Raw genomic sequence first — 15783 nt, forward strand, 5'->3', positions numbered from 1 at the left:
TACGTCTAGAGGAAAAGAGATTTCACCTCCAAATACGGAAAGGTTTTTTCACAGTAAGAGCTGTGAAAATGTGGAACAGACTCCCTCCAGAGGTGGTTCTGGCCAGCTCAGTAGATTGCTTTAAGAAAGGCCTGGATTCTTTCCTAAATGTACAGAATATAACTGAGTACTAAGATTTGTAGGTAAAGTTGATCCAGGGAAAATCCGATTGCCTCTCGGGGGATCAGGAAGGAATTTTTTCCCCTGCTGTAGCAAATTGGATCATGCTCTGCTGGGGTTTTTTGCCTTCCTCTGGATCAACTGTGGGTATGGAGTTGGGTATATAGGATTTTACTGTGTTTTTTATTTTGTTTTTTATTTTTTTGTGGTTGAACTGGATGGACTTGTGTCTTTTTTCAACCTGACTAACTATGTAACTATGTAACTATGTAACTATGTACAACACTACGGCGAGCCGAGAAAAATTTGATTCAATAATTCTGATCATGCGTCCAATTGATTTCAAGCATGCATAGGATTTTTGTGCATCGTAATTGGCTACAGACGATCAGAATTTCCGACAAGAACTTTTGTTGTCGGAAAAATTGAGAACCAGCTCTCAAACATTTGTTGTCGGAAATTCCGACAGCAAATGTCCGATGTAACCTACACATGGTCGGATTTTCCGACAACAAATTCACATCGAACATTTGTTGTCAGAGAAATTCCGAGAGTCTGTAAAAGACTTGAGATGGAGGGCGGAGGTTCACCTTACAGCAGGACAACGACCCTAAACATACAGCCAGAGCTACAATGGAATGGTTTAGATCAAAGCATATTCATGTGTTAGAATGGCCCAGTCAAAGTCAAGACCTAAATCCAATTGAGAATCTGTGGCAAGACTTGAAAATTGCTGTTCTCAGACGCTTTCCATCCAATCTGTCAGAGCTTGAGCAATTTTGCAAAGAAGAATGGCCAAAATGTCGCTCTCTAGATGTGCAAAGCTGGTAGAGACATCCCCAGAAAGATTTGCAGCTGTAATTGAAGTGAAAGATCGTTCTACAAAGTATTGACTCAGGGGAGCTGAATACAAATGCACGCCACACGTTTCATATATTTATTTGTTAAAAAAAAAAAAATTAAAACCATTTATCATTTTCCTTCAATTCACAATTATGTGCCACTTTGTGTCTCAAAGCACTGTGCGTGTGCATGTGTATATATACACATATAAAGCTTTCCTTTTGTGATATTGTTTTGCAAAATAATTTTTTATGCAATTCTTAGACAAAAATGTAACAAAGCTAAAAAGTACTTTTTTGACCAGTGTTAGCTTAGGAAAAATAGTGTTACTGTAAACAAAATATATACAAATTTGTTCTGCATTTTGCCTATGATTGTGATAAAATGCATTGCAAGGTTTTTTTGAAAATGAAATAAGGATCTTTTTTCGAAGGTGTGCTTTTTTAAATTAAACACCAAAAAAATGAACGAAACAAATAAAAAGTTTAAATATTAATTGTTAATAAAATAGAAATAAACAAATCAAAAGATTAGCTGGAAAATAATAGTTTAAAGGAGAAGGTAAAGAAGGAGTTAACTAGACATAGTTATGTGAGAAGGTAAAGAAGGAGTTAACTAGACATGATTAGGGTAAACAAAGGGCTAATAAGCCACATAGGGGGATTAGAGTGTGCCCAGGCACACCTGGCACACCGTTTGGCACACCATGTGTGCACAACTATGATCCCACCCTACAGAAACTCTATACATTTCCTTGAAGTTTATGCAAGATAAATACTAGCCATGAGAAAACCAGGCCTAGCTATAAAGATTGGCAGGTGTGAATATATTAAAGCCTCTGTTTATAAAAAAATATATAGAACAAATCAGTACAAGAAACGATTCTTACGTTCAGTGAGAGCCAAGGCAACTGTCACCGGCAAGAATGGCAACTATGCCTGCCCTTTCCATCCCTCTCCTCCATTTATAGAAGCCATGTTATAGCTTCTATCACTGAAAAATGGCATATGAATGGAGGAGGTGGGGAAGTGGAGCTTTTATTCATCTGCCTGTTCTCTATTCATAGGGCGCTCCAGTGTTAACTTCATCAACGAAATTTTTTTTGGCAAAGATTACGTCCCGCGTCCCCTGGCCCTGGGACAGCACTGCCAGCATAGTCTAAAGTTAGGAAAAAATCACTGCCAGTTCCTTCTCCTACACTGCTCCTCCTGTGTCACTCTCATTGTAAAACTAAGCTTTTAAATACTGAAATTGCTCCATTCTTGTCGGCTGCTCTCCTCCTCCTCCTCCTCCTCCTCCTCCTAGTGTTGCTTTAGATTGGAGGAGAAGTGACGAGAAGTGGAGGAGTGGTGGTCACATGACTGTCCATGAAACATCAGAGGAAAGCAGTCATGTGAGCTGGTCAATGAAAGAAAAAAGCTATTGAGGTATTTAGAGACTTTGATTTACAATGAGAGTGACACAGGAGGAACTGTGTATGAGAAAGGGCTGGCAGTGATCTATTCTTAAAGGAGTTGTAAAGGGAAAAAAAATGTGTTGCTGAAATGACTGTTTACAGGGTATATAGACATAATAGTTAACTGATTCCTTTTAAAAATGATTAAAAATAGATAAAAATCAATCATATAATGTACCTGTAATTTCAGTTTCGTTTGTGCATCTAGTTTCATGCTTCTGTGAAGTACAGAGACACAGAGCCAATAGAGGGCAGTGATGGTTTGTAAAACGAAAGTGATTGGTTCTGAGGGGTTTAAGACACACAGTAATCACACCTCCTTGATTAGTGCCACAGAGAGAAAGCTCCCATGACTTTTTTCATCAGGAAACAGACTGTTCAGAACAGAGAAGGATTACAGAAACATCATAGCAAAAACGAACAATGAGGACATGAAACCAGGACTGCAGTAAGGTAAAGGAAGCTATTTAGCAAAAAAAAAAAATTCCTTTAGTGACCCTTTAACTTTAGAGTACGCTGGCAGTGCTGTTCCAGGAGACTGGGGGTCTCCTGGGAGTGCAAGGAGGCTGTGTATTGTGCAGAGGGTGGGGGGCTGTGTACTGTGGGGGGCTGTGTATTGTGCAGAGGGTGGGGGGCTGTGTACTGTGGGGGGCTGTGTATTGTGCAGAGGGTGGGGGGCTGTGTATTGTGTAGAGGGTGGGGGGCTGTGTACTGTGGGGGGCTGTGTATTGTGCAGAGGGTGGGGGACTGTGTATGTATTGTGGGGGCTGTGTGTTGTGCAGAGGGTGGGAGGCTGTGTATTGTGCAGAGGGTGGGAGGCTGTGTATTGTGTAGAGGGTGGGGGGCTGTGTACTGTGGGGGGCTGTGTATTGTGCAGAGGGTGGGGGGTTGTCTACTATGGGGGGGGGCTGTGTATTGTGCAGAGGGTGGGGGGTTGTGTATTGTGGAGGCTGTGTATTGTGTAGAGGGTGGGAGGCTGTGTATTGTGCAGAGGGTGGGGGGCTGTGTATTGTGCAGAGGGTGGGGGGCTGTGTATTGTGCAGAGGGTGGGGGCATGTGTACTGTGGGGGGCTGTGTATGGTGCAGCGGGTGAGGGGCTGTGTACTGTGGAGGATTGTGTATTGTGCAGAGGGTGGGGGGCTGTGTATTGTGCAGAGGGTGGGGGGCAGTGTATTGTGCAGAGGATGGGGAGCTGTGTACTGTGCAGAAGGTGGGGGGCTGTGTATTGTGGGGGCTGTGTACTGTGCACTTTCGATTTCAGTTGACTAAAATAATTTTATTAGACTAACTGGAGATTTAAGTCAACTAAAATACGATGACTAAGAATGGAGGGGAGGGGTGGAAAGGATAGGCATAGATGGCACTCTCGATGGACCAAAAGACGCACATGACTCCTGTGCAATTTGCATCGGAGCCGCTCCGGAAATGTGTGAACCGGCTCCATAGAGAGCCGGTCACAATCTTCGGCTATGCGGATTGGGTGCGGAGAAACTTGCATCCAATTTGCAATAGTGTGAACCCAGCCTAATGATGCAGGAGGGGCAGAAGACTTTAGATTTCAACTAAAATAGCAACCAACAGCAATAAGAACACTTCTCACAGAATGTAAGTACCGTCTCTTGTGACGATTTAAAAAAAAAAAGTTTTGACAAAACGTATGCTTTAAATACATTTTGTATGCAAATCTTGGATTTCCTATAACTACAAGATGATACTGAGATTGAAAATTGCACAACAATATGCTTTGTCTGACCCTCCTCAGTGTTATTCTCCAAATTTAGTAAGAATTCTCAGGAGCTTATTGCGATCTTAACATATTAGAAATGACAGTAAGATCTGTCTTCACTGTGATTATCAAGACCTGACCTTTGAGCAACTGGTAAGCAGACCATGTGCTATTTAAATGCATGGAATTTTAGCCCATGCTTTCATTCATGATAATGTCACGTACCAATGGAAAGTATTTTAGCATCAGCTAGTTGTTTTGTAATTTACATTTTTTTTTTTTACAAGCACTGATCACCCTGTATAGGTTTCAAAGTCTGACAGCACCCTCCCCCCCCCCCCACGGCTTTCAGCCGCTTTAGTGAAATCAGCGGTGATCAGTGCTTGTAACTATTCCACACAGGATCACTGCTGACTGTCCCCGTATACTCCTCCAGTCCCTCTTCATTCTGCAGCTGTCCCCCTCCATGTCCCCCTTCATGCTGCTGTCCCCCTCCGTTCTCCTCTGTGTCCCCCTCCATGCTGCTCTGTGTCATCCTCCATGCTGCTCCGTTTCCCCCTCTCTTCTGCTCCGTGTCCCCCTCCGTGCTGCTCCATGTCCCCCTCTCTTCTGCTCCGTGCAGGTCCGTGTCCCCCTCTCTTCTCGGTGTCCCCCTCCGTGCTACTGTCCCCCTCTCTTCTCCTCAGTGTCCCCCTTCGTGCTGCTCCATGTCCCCTTCTGTGCTGCTCCGTGTCCCCCTCTCTTCTCCTCCGTGCTGCACCGTGTCCCCCTCTCTTATCCTCCATGTCCTCCTCCGTGCTGCTCCGTGTCCCCCTCTCTTCTCCTCCGTGTCCCCCTCCGTGCTGCTCCGTGTTGCTGTCCCCCTCTTTTCTCCCCCTCCATGTTGCTGTCCCCCTCTCTTCTCCCCCTCCGTGCTGCTGTCCCCCTCGATCTGTCAGGATGGAGAGCGGAGGTAGGAGCCTGTAAATCCGGCACCTTACTGTTCCGAATGTACAGAGTCGGTGATCAAAATCCCCCCCTCTGTGCTGCTCCGTGTCCCCCTCTCTTCTCCTCCGTGCTGCTCCGTGTCCCCCTCTCTTCTCCTCCATGTCCTCCTCCGTGCTGCTCCGTGTCCCCCTCTCTTCTCCTCCGTGTCCCCCTCCGTGCTGCTCCGTGTTGCTGTCCCCCTCTTTTCTCCCCCTCCATGTTGCTGTCCCCCTCTCTTCTCCCCCTCCATGCTGCTGTCCCCCTCGATCTGTCAGGATGGAGAGCGGAGGTAGGAGCCTATAAATTCGGCTCCTTACTGTTCCGAATGTACAGAGTCAGTGATCACTGACTCTGTCTATTCACATAATTGAAACATCGTAAACTGTGTTTACAATTTTTCAGTTTATGAATGGAGAGGAGTTGCTGTCTTCTCTCCATTCATTTTCAGTGCAGCTGAGGCTGCTGAGAAAGAGACTGGGGAATCAGTGTCCCTAGTCCCTTTCCCTGTCTCAAAGAGGAGATGTCAGGGGTCTGTTATCTCTCCAAAGCCCCCCAACAGGGCTGATAAAAAAAAAATAAAAAAAGAATTACAATCACAAATAAAAGCATAAATTGTAAAAAATAATAAAAAAGCACACTGACACTGTCCATCCCCCTCCCCCCTTTAAGAAAGAAAACATTGTAAAAAAAATAAAAAATAAATAAAAAAAATTAAAAAACGAATTAACTACTGACACACGTGCCACTGTCACATGAGATTAAAAAGAAGTATCGGTACTTGTACTCAGTCTTAAAAAAGTGGTATTGGGACAACCCTATATACAATCATTACCTCTGCATTTGATTATTACTGGTTTTAGTATTAAACAATAAAGTGCAAGTGTCCACTTCATAGTATTGCTGTGATAAAGTGTAAAGTCCTTATCTTCAACTAAAAGTAGTGAAAAAATAGTGATCCAATCTTCCATACACTGATATATGGGTCTTCAAACCGCACCTCTTGTGGCCAGGTGATCCCTCTCCCAAAATTGGCCCAGTATATATATGTATATCTGTGTGTATGACTGTGTGTCCCTAGCGTGTCGAGATCCTACGGGGTAAAATGACCGCACCAGCCAAGCAGACACTGGCTGGAAAAGCGCCCAGAGGCAATTCAGTTTGCATGTGTAGCGCTATACAAGTCATTCATTCATTCAATAGTAACAAGTCAAATCAGTACAGTAGCCACGTTTCAATGCGTTTCGTCACTTACGACTTAGTCACAGGGGGTCATCTCAAACATTAAGTGGAAAATTCGGGGCTCTTTTGATACCAAGCCAAGGTCAGGTAGAAAAAGAAAGATTGCAGCCGCAACTGGCAGAAGAATTACCCAGAATACAAAGAAAAACCCCCAAATAATAATTAAACAAATGTATTCATTAGTTTAGACCAATATGTATTTTATAAAAAAAAAAAAACGCAATGGGCGTATATTGATTGGCTTACGCAAAAGTTGTCTGTCTAAAAACAAACAAATGGGATAGATTTAGGGACTTTTATAAAACAAAATGTTTTTACTAGTAATGGCGGCGATTCGTGATTTTTAGCGGGACTGCGACACGGACAAATCTGACCCCAAATTACTGTTCCCGATCACTGGGTACAGAAGATCTGACTTGTCATCTGGCAGAACGGGGATCCGCGCCCGCTATCTCCCATGCACGGACCGACGTACAGCTACAGCAGTTCGCGCAGGAGAGCCGGCCTGCCGAAGTACAATGACGGCGGCTGGTTGGCAAGCGGTTAAATAAAGAAATTGTCAATTACTGTTTCTGTGTTTTTTATATATTTTTTTACACTTTTTTGGGTGAATGGGGGGTGGGCAGTATCTATCTGGGGATCTTTCAGATTCCAATAAGCCCCCTGCCCAGCCCCTCACAACCACCGTCCAGGGTTGTGCGAAAGAGGCCCTTTTACCCATCAACATGGGGACAAGGTACTTTGGGGTGGGGGGACAGAGCCCACCTCAAAGCACCCCCCCATGTTGAGGGCATGTGGCCTAGTATGGTTCAGGAGGGGGAGAGGGTAGCGCTCGCTCGTCACTGGCTCACCCGTCACCAGGCTGCATGCTTGGATAAGATTCTGGTATGAATTTTGGGGAGGGCCCCACACATTTTTATATTTTTTTCACATTTTGGCGCTGTTTTTTTAAGTGTTGCCGTGGGGTTACCCTTAAAACCTGTACCAGACCCAAAAGGTCATTGTATGGATTTGTGTTCAAAACTGATGAGATGTGCAATTTGGACCGCAGTGCTCAGAAATCGCTAGTGGCGTATCCACAGTATGGCAGACATGGCTAGTGCCATGGGCGCCACATGAAGGGGGCGCTGGGGAGTAGCTGGCAGTCTACACGCTGCTCAGATGACTCCCAGCAGAACACACAGTCTGTGCTCTCCTCTCCCGGGAAGGTCTGTGAAAGTGTTTTTAGTGTGTGGATCAGGTGACTTCCCCCTTCGGCACACCCCAATGTACTCCCTGCAGGGTGGGCGCTCACTATCCAGTCCACGGCCGTGCAGTGTATACAGGTGGGCAGCGGGAGGAAGTTGCTGTATGTCAGAGGAAGAGCGGAGGTGTTGCACAGCTGTGCCCCCCCTCAAATTAAAAGGAGTGATTCTCTGTGTGTGTCTTCCTTCCTCCCTCCTGCAAGCTCTCAAGCTGATGGAGGGATAGAAACACAGAGAATCTCTCTATAATTGCCGATCATCCATTCCTCAGTGTCGGGGGCTCCTGCTTGTCATATTGACAAAAGGCAGAGCCAGCTCCAGCAAAACATCTCCGTTCTGTACTGTGTGCAGAAGGGCTCACAGCACAGCAGTAAGATTTCAGAGCTGCCGACCATCACAGGAAGGAGGGGAGATATTTGCATCTCTTCTCACTGTTAGCCAATAATACTTTGCCCATGTTGCAGCCCCTCCCTCTTGCCTTCCCACCCGCCACATTTTGACTTCAGTTCCAGAAAGAACACAGAATCAGTCCTCAGCATGTGAGGTTTTTTTCTTTCTTTATGTTTACTTCAGGGAGGGGGGAGAATGCGGTTCTGTAGCAGCAGAGACATCCATGTGTGCATTTGGACTTTTAGTGCAGGTGACAGAGGAAGAGGGGAACAGAACCAGCATTCTATTATCTATTCATGTTGTCATGTATTGACACTAACCTGGCACTACCACCCCTAACCTGGCACTATACCACCTAACCTGGCACTACAGCCCCTAACCTGGCACTCTACCCCCTAACCTGGCACTATACCACCTAACCTGGCACTACACCCCCTAACTTGGCACTATACACCCCAACCTGGCACTACCACCCTAACCTGGCACTATACCACAATAACCTGACACTATACCACTCTAACATGGCACTACCACCCTAACCTGGCACTACTGTATATTACCTAACCTGGTACTTTGTGTTAGTCTATCACATAAAATACATTCACATTTTTGGTTGTAACATGACAAAATGTGGACAATTTCAAGGGGTATGAATACTTTTTCAAGGCATTGTGTGTGTGTGTATATATATATTTTTTATAGTTGGGCCCCTCTACTTTTGTTCCTGTCCCCCCATGTGCCCCCCCTTAATATGAAAGCTAGAGACACCACTGTTGCGCAGAAGACGGAGTGACAGCGCAGCAGCAGGAGACTCAGGGGCCATACACCTGCAGCCAGGGTCCACTCGTGCAGTGTGGACGTATGGCGCTGATCGTACCATTCCTTGGGTATCATGCAGAAGAGTGTGGGCTGTAACAAGGGTCACGCTCTGTACCTGGCTCTCCTTGCCCACAAGGAGGGCACCAAGAGGGGGCAACTCAGCAAGAAGGCGAGCAAGACCAACAGGTGGCACGACAAGTGGTTCTCCCTCTTCCAGAATGTCCTCTTCTGCTTCGAGAGAGAGAGAGCAGAGCGCCCGACCCTCTGGACTCTACATGCTGGAGGGTGCCAGCTGCGAGAGGATCCCCCCACATATAGTGGGCAGAGGAGGCAAGGAGAGCATGGAGAAGCAGGTACCCCACCAATGTCTACCCCATTATATATATATATATATATATATATATATATATATATATATATATATATATATATATATACTGGGCTACACTCCTGCCCAGGACACTAGCTACATGGAGTTAGCATGTTCTCCCAGTGGGGTTCCTCTTCCACTCCAAACACATGCAGGTAAGTGAATTGTACCCTGTGTGCAAACTGGCAGTGTTCATGGCTAATCATATTCTACACTGACCCTACAATCATAGAGGACCCTACACATATCTATGTTCAGCTCTTGCCAGATTTTGGGCCAGCGTTTATTTTGGATCATTTTTCAGGCATGAGGGGGGGTTTCATGCAGAATGTGATCACCCATGTACATTGCCACTTCATACAGACAGGGGACCATCACCTACCAACATGGCTTTGGAGTGTGCCCACACATGCAGATAGATTCCTGGCCCAGATTCAAACCAAGAGGCAAGTCCCAACAACTAAACTACTGTTCTCTCTATATACCTGTATATACTGACAGTATTATCTGAAAGATGGGTTTCAAATGTTTTGACAGGGGCGCAGTTTCAGTGCTTGCCATAGGCTCCATTTTCACTAGATACGCCTCTGGAAATCGCACAGTACTCTTTTAAAATTTACAGCAAATTTGCACGGCCGCTGCACCGCATATATGTAAACGGGCTCCCCCTTCAATCTCTGGGGTCATCAACACCAAAAACTAACCCTTACCTTTAATCTCCCCTTCAAATTTTAACCCACACAATCCTGAAACCCTCAGTTTAAAACTAAGCCTAAGCTAATCATACTGTATAGAAAGAACATACCATATATGCCTGAACCATGGGCGTCCGCTGAAAAAATTTCTGGGGGGGGGGGGTGCACGGGCAGAGGCGATGCACAGTCGTATTTAACCCTTTCTTCAAACGCTAGCGTGGGTTAAAAGCGCCCCGCTAGCGGCCGAATAGCGCAGCTAAAATTATGGTAAAGCGCCGCTTTTTAGCATCGCTTTACCGATAGCGCGGCCAGCTGGCAGTGTGAAATAGCTCTTGAGATAATTCAGCTTCACTCCATGCCCATATAAATATAGCCTAGAGAATGTACAGACCCCCCTTTAGCACAGATGGACCCCCCTTCAGCACAGAGCCCCCCTACAGCACAGACCCCTCCATTTAGCACAGAAGGACCCCCCCTTCAGCACAGACCCCCCCCCTTCAGCACAGATGGCGCCCCTTTAAGCACAGATTTTCCCTTCAGCACAGATGGACCCCCCTTCAGCACATACCCCCCCCCTCAGCACACAACCCCCCTTCAGCACAGATGGACCCCCCATTCAGCACAGACTGACTCCCCTCACCCATCCCATTCAGTACCTCAGATCAGTCATCAGCGCGGCACAGGAACAGCAGGTTCCCTCCCCCTGTGTACACATAAACACTGGAGGGGGAGGCGGCTTTACTCTGCTCGCTGGGCCTGTGTGACATCCGGCCTGGGACCGCTCAGACAGCCCGCAGCCGCGAGACTCTTCAACACCTTCTCGATTTTCCCCCCCTTGCCCTAAGGAGCGGACGACCATGGCCTGAACCAAAGCTGTGGAACACCAAAATGCTGGTTCCAGAATAAAGTGATTTCTGCAATAGATATACGAATTAACAAATATGTATAACCTTACGCCATTTATAGCAAAAACTGAAAACTTGTGCTTTCTGACATCTAACTTGGAGAGTAGTTTTTCATTGAGAAGTTGTTCAAGCTTTGCAGTTCTCCGCCAGCGGGAAAAGCCTACATAATGAGTGAATTTCAATGGGGATTTTATGCCTTTCTTACCAGAAATGGCTTTATAAGTAGGATTCATTAGGGGAAGTGACTGATCCAGAGAATTAATTTAGCTGTTGTTGAAGGTGCCAAGAATTTAAAATTGGAACCAGTCTTACTGGAGTATTTTTTTTATTATCTCCTGGATGAACATTGCTAGAATAGCATTAGGAAAAAGGCAAACTTGATGGAACCTGATTTTTTTTTTTTTGCTTACTCTATCATTATATCATATAATAAATACTAAACAATAAAGAATTATTATTATTTATTTTTTTCCCGTTTTGGATAGAGTAGAGCATAGGTACAGTAATACTAGGGCATTCTTACCTCTGCCAGGTTAGCCCCCTGTTCATTAGCAGCTGCAATTCTGGTGCCGTCTTTAAGGGACGGTGTACACCAGAATCACACAGCAACGGGGTGTGCGCTTCTGTGCGATTCCTGTGCTTTCCCCTGCAATGCAATTTTCAGCCCATTAATTTGAAAGGGCTGAAACAGCACTGGATCACACAAAACGTAGTGCATGCACTATTTTTGAAAAACATGCCGCACCAAATGGCATGCTACTGCAGTACCATGCGATCTAGTGCCCAGTCTGCATTTGGGGGGGGTTGAAAAAATTTTGTAAGAATATATTGGCACCTGCAGAAGATCGCATTGGCAGTGCTTTTGAATGCGGTGCAGGAAACAAAGTATCACACCTTTCCTGCACTGGGTTCTAGTGTGAACTGGCCCTAAGAGATGGCCCAGGTCAGTGATGGCGAACCTTGGCTCCCCAGATGTTTTGAAACTACATTTCCCATGCTACTCATGCATTCTGCAGTGTAGTTATGCATTATGGGAAATGTAGTTCCAAAACATCTGGGGTGCCAAAGTTCGCCATCACTGGCCTTTTTGGTGCCAGTCCTTTGAAGTCTATTACACACAAAACGCAATCTGCTGCCGGAAAAAAAGCCCCTGACCCTTTCCAAAAAATACATTGGCTGAAAACGCACAGATGCAAACTAGATCCATAGGAAACCATGTTATTATTTTTTGCATAGGTGTGAATCAAGGGTTATACAGGTGGTGTGGTACTGGCCAGATCACTAGGTGAAAACAGAGGGAAAAAGCTAAACAAACTTGGCTGCCATAGTGGTCACATGATCTGAAGTGGGTCTGATCGGCTCCAGGTCATTACATTAGTTGTCCTCATCAATGTGCTTCCTTACATTAACTGTCCCCCTCAGAGTGCCCTCTTACTTCAAATGTCCCCATCTGTGCCCCCTTAAATTAATCCCCCCCTTCGGAGAACCCCCTTTTATATCAACTGTCTCCATCTGAGTGCCTCCTTATGTCAACTGTTCCCATCAGAGGGCCCCTTACATTACCTGCCCCCCCTCAAAGTACCCCTTTACAACAAATGTCCCCATCATTGCCCCTTACAATTATCCCCTCCCTCAGAGAACCCCTTTACATCAACTGTTCCCATCTGAGTGCCTCCTTATGTCAACTGTTCCCATCAGAGGGCCCCTTACATCAACTGCCCCCCCCTCAAAGTGCCCATTTACAACAAATGTCCCCATCAGTGCCCCTTTACATCAATTTCCCCCTCGGAGTACACCTTTACATTACCTGTCCCCATCAGTGCCCCCATTATATTAACTTCCCCCCTCAGAGTACACCTTTACACCAACTGTCCCCATCTGAGTTCCTCCTTATATCAGATGTTCCCATAAGAGTGCCCTCTTACATAAACTGCCCCCCTTCAAATGCCACTTTACAAAAAATTCTCCATCAGTGTCCCTTTACATTAATAATTTCCCTCCTCGGAGTAACCCTTTACATCAACTGTCCCCATTAGAGTGCACCTTTATGTCAACTGTTCCCATCAGAGTACCCACTTACATCAACTGCCCTCTTAAAGTGTCTCTTTACATCAGTGCCCCCTTACATCAATTTCCCCCCTAAGGCCTAGTACACACGAGAGGATTTATCCGTGGATACGGTCCAACGGACCGTTTCCGCGGATAAATCCTCTCGAGGATTTCCGCGGATTTGGATCCGATGGAGTGTACTCACCATAGGATCGAAATCCGCGCCGAAATCCCATCGCAATGACGTGTCGCGCCGTCGCCGCGATGATGACACGGCGACGTGCGCGACGCTGTCATATAAGGAATTCCACGCATGCGTCGAATCATTACGACGCATGCGGGGGATCCATTCGGACGGATTGATCCGGTGAGTCTGTACAGACCAGCGGATCAATCCGTTGGGATGGATTCAAGCGGATAGATTTTAAAGCATGTCTTCAAATTTTTATCCGCTTGAAATCCATCCCAGGGGATAAAAGCCGGTCCGCGGATCAATTCCAGCGGATGGATCCTCTCGTGTGTACAGGGCCTTAGAGTACCCCATTACATCAACTGTTCCCATCTGAGTGCCCCCTTATGTCAGCTGATCCCATCAGAGTGCCCCCTTACATCAACTATCCCCCTTACAGTTTCCCTTTACATCAACTGCCTCATTAGATTGGCTCATGGACCATTAAATGTACTCTAAGGCCCTGTACACACGATCGGACAAAACCGATGAGAACGGACTGAAGGACCGTTCTCATCGGTTAACCGATGAAGCTGACTGATGGTCTGATGTGCCTACACACCATTAGAGTGCACCTTTATGTCAACTGTTCCATCAGAGTACCCACTTACATCAACTGCCCTCTTAAAGTGTCTCTTTACTGTACATCAGTCTGATGTGCCTACACACCATCAGTTAAAAAACCCATCAAGTTCAATGCGGTGACGTAAAACACAACGACGTGCTGAAAAAAATGAAGTTCAATGCTTCCAAGCATGCGTCGACTTGATTCTGAGCATGCGCAGGTTTTTAACCAATGCTTTTGCGTACTAACCATCGGTTTTGACTAGGGTTGTCCTGATACCACTTTTTTAGGACCGAGTACGAGTACCGATACTTTTTTTCAAGTAGTCGCCGATACCGAATACCGATACTTTTTTTTAAATGTGTCCCCAAATGCAGCGATGTCCCCCCACATATGCAGCCATTGTCTCCCCCCATGCAGCCATTGTCTCCCCCCATGCAGCCATTGTCACCCCCCATGCAGCCATTGTCACCCCCCATGCAGCAATGTATCCCCCCATCCAGCCATTGTCACCCCCCATCCAGCAATGTATTCCCCCATGCAGCCATTGTCACCCCCCATGCAGCCATTGTCACCCCCCATCCAGCCATTGTCTCCCCCCATCCAGCGTCTCCCCCCATGCAGCCATTGTCACCCCCCATCCAGCCATTGTCACCCCCCATCCAGCCATTGTCACCCCCCATCCAGCCATTGTCACCCCCCATGCAGCCATTGTCTCCCCCCATGCAGCCATTGTCTCCCCCCATGCAGCCATTGTCTGCCCCCCATCCAGCCATTGTCACCCCCCCATCCAGCCATTGTCACCCCCCATCCAGCCATGTCTCCCCCCATGCAGCCATTGTCTCCCCCCATCCAGCGTCTCCCCCCATGCAGCCATTGTCTCCCCCCATCCAGCCATTGTCTTCCCCCCCATCCAGCGTCTCCCCCCATCCAGCGTCTCCCCCCCCATGTATCCAGCGTCTCCCCCCATCCAGCGTCTCCCCCCATGCAGCCATTGTCTCCCCCCATCCAGCGTCTCCCCCCATCCAGCGTCTCCCCCCATGTATCCAGCGTCTCCCCCCATGTATCCAGCGTCTCCCCCCCATGTATCCAGCGTCTCCCCCCCATGTATCCAGCGTCTCCCCCCCATGTATCCAGCGTCTCCCCCCATCCAGCGTCTCCCCCCCATGTATCCAGCGTCTCCCCCCATGCAGCCATGTCCCACTTACCTGCATCCCCGCTGCCGCCGACTGTGTCATACGCCGGGAACATTACAACTTTGAATCGCTGTAATGATTGGCGCTGCGTATAGACACTCCCCCTCGCTCGGGATTGGACAGTTCACCCGAGCGAGGGGGAGTGTCTATGCGCGGCGCCAATCATTACAGCTATTCAAAGCTGTAATATTCCCGGCGTATGACACAGTCGGCGGCAGCGGGGATGCGGCGAATGGCGGCGGGATGCGACTTCACGGCGACGGCGGCGGGGGAGGGGGGGGAAGTATTCTATTTGGGTATCGGGGGTATTTGCGGGAGTACGAGTACTCCCGCAAATACTCGGAATCGGTCCCGATACCGATACTAGTATCGGTATCGGGACAACCCTAGTTTTGACCTATCGGTTAGGCGTCCATCGGTTGAATTTTAAAGCAAGTTCTCTTTTTTTGGACCGAAGGATAAATGACCGATGGGGCCTACACACAGTCGGTTTGGACCGATGAAACTGAACTTCAGTCCGTTTTCATCGGTTTTGTCCGATCGTGTGTACAGGGCCTTGGAGACCTATGGGGGCGGGGGGGACAATTAAACACAGCCAACTCCAGCACCTGCCTAGATCTGGGCTTGGTGGAAACAGGTCAACATGGGTCTTTTTTTGTCTATTTTATCAATGCAATTTGTTATACATTTATAGAATTTAATTGAATTGTGTGATCAATTATTTACTTGGCTGTTTATTATTGGACTAATAAGGGATCTGAGATACACTTGCTGTATACTGTTCACGTGTGTATTTTATTGTTCTGGTTAATGGGTCGGCAAAAGACATTTTTATTGAGATTTTATTGTTGTAATGCCATCTCTATCAGCTGGATTGGGTGTCCTAATTACAAGCTTTATCTGCCGCTGTTGTGAGCCCTCTCCTCAGTGAA

The 15783-nt window shown here is 46.9% G+C and overlaps 1 protein-coding gene across 1 annotated transcript in view; it reads left to right on the top strand.

Moving 5' to 3' along the window:
- MTNR1B (melatonin receptor 1B) overlaps positions 1 to 15783 on the top strand; it is a 259954-nt gene that overhangs the window by 84676 nt on the left and 159495 nt on the right. The window lies entirely within an intron of this gene.

This window comes from Rana temporaria, chromosome 2, assembly GCF_905171775.1.
Source record: "Rana temporaria chromosome 2, aRanTem1.1, whole genome shotgun sequence".
Lineage (NCBI taxonomy): Eukaryota > Metazoa > Chordata > Amphibia > Anura > Ranidae > Rana > Rana temporaria.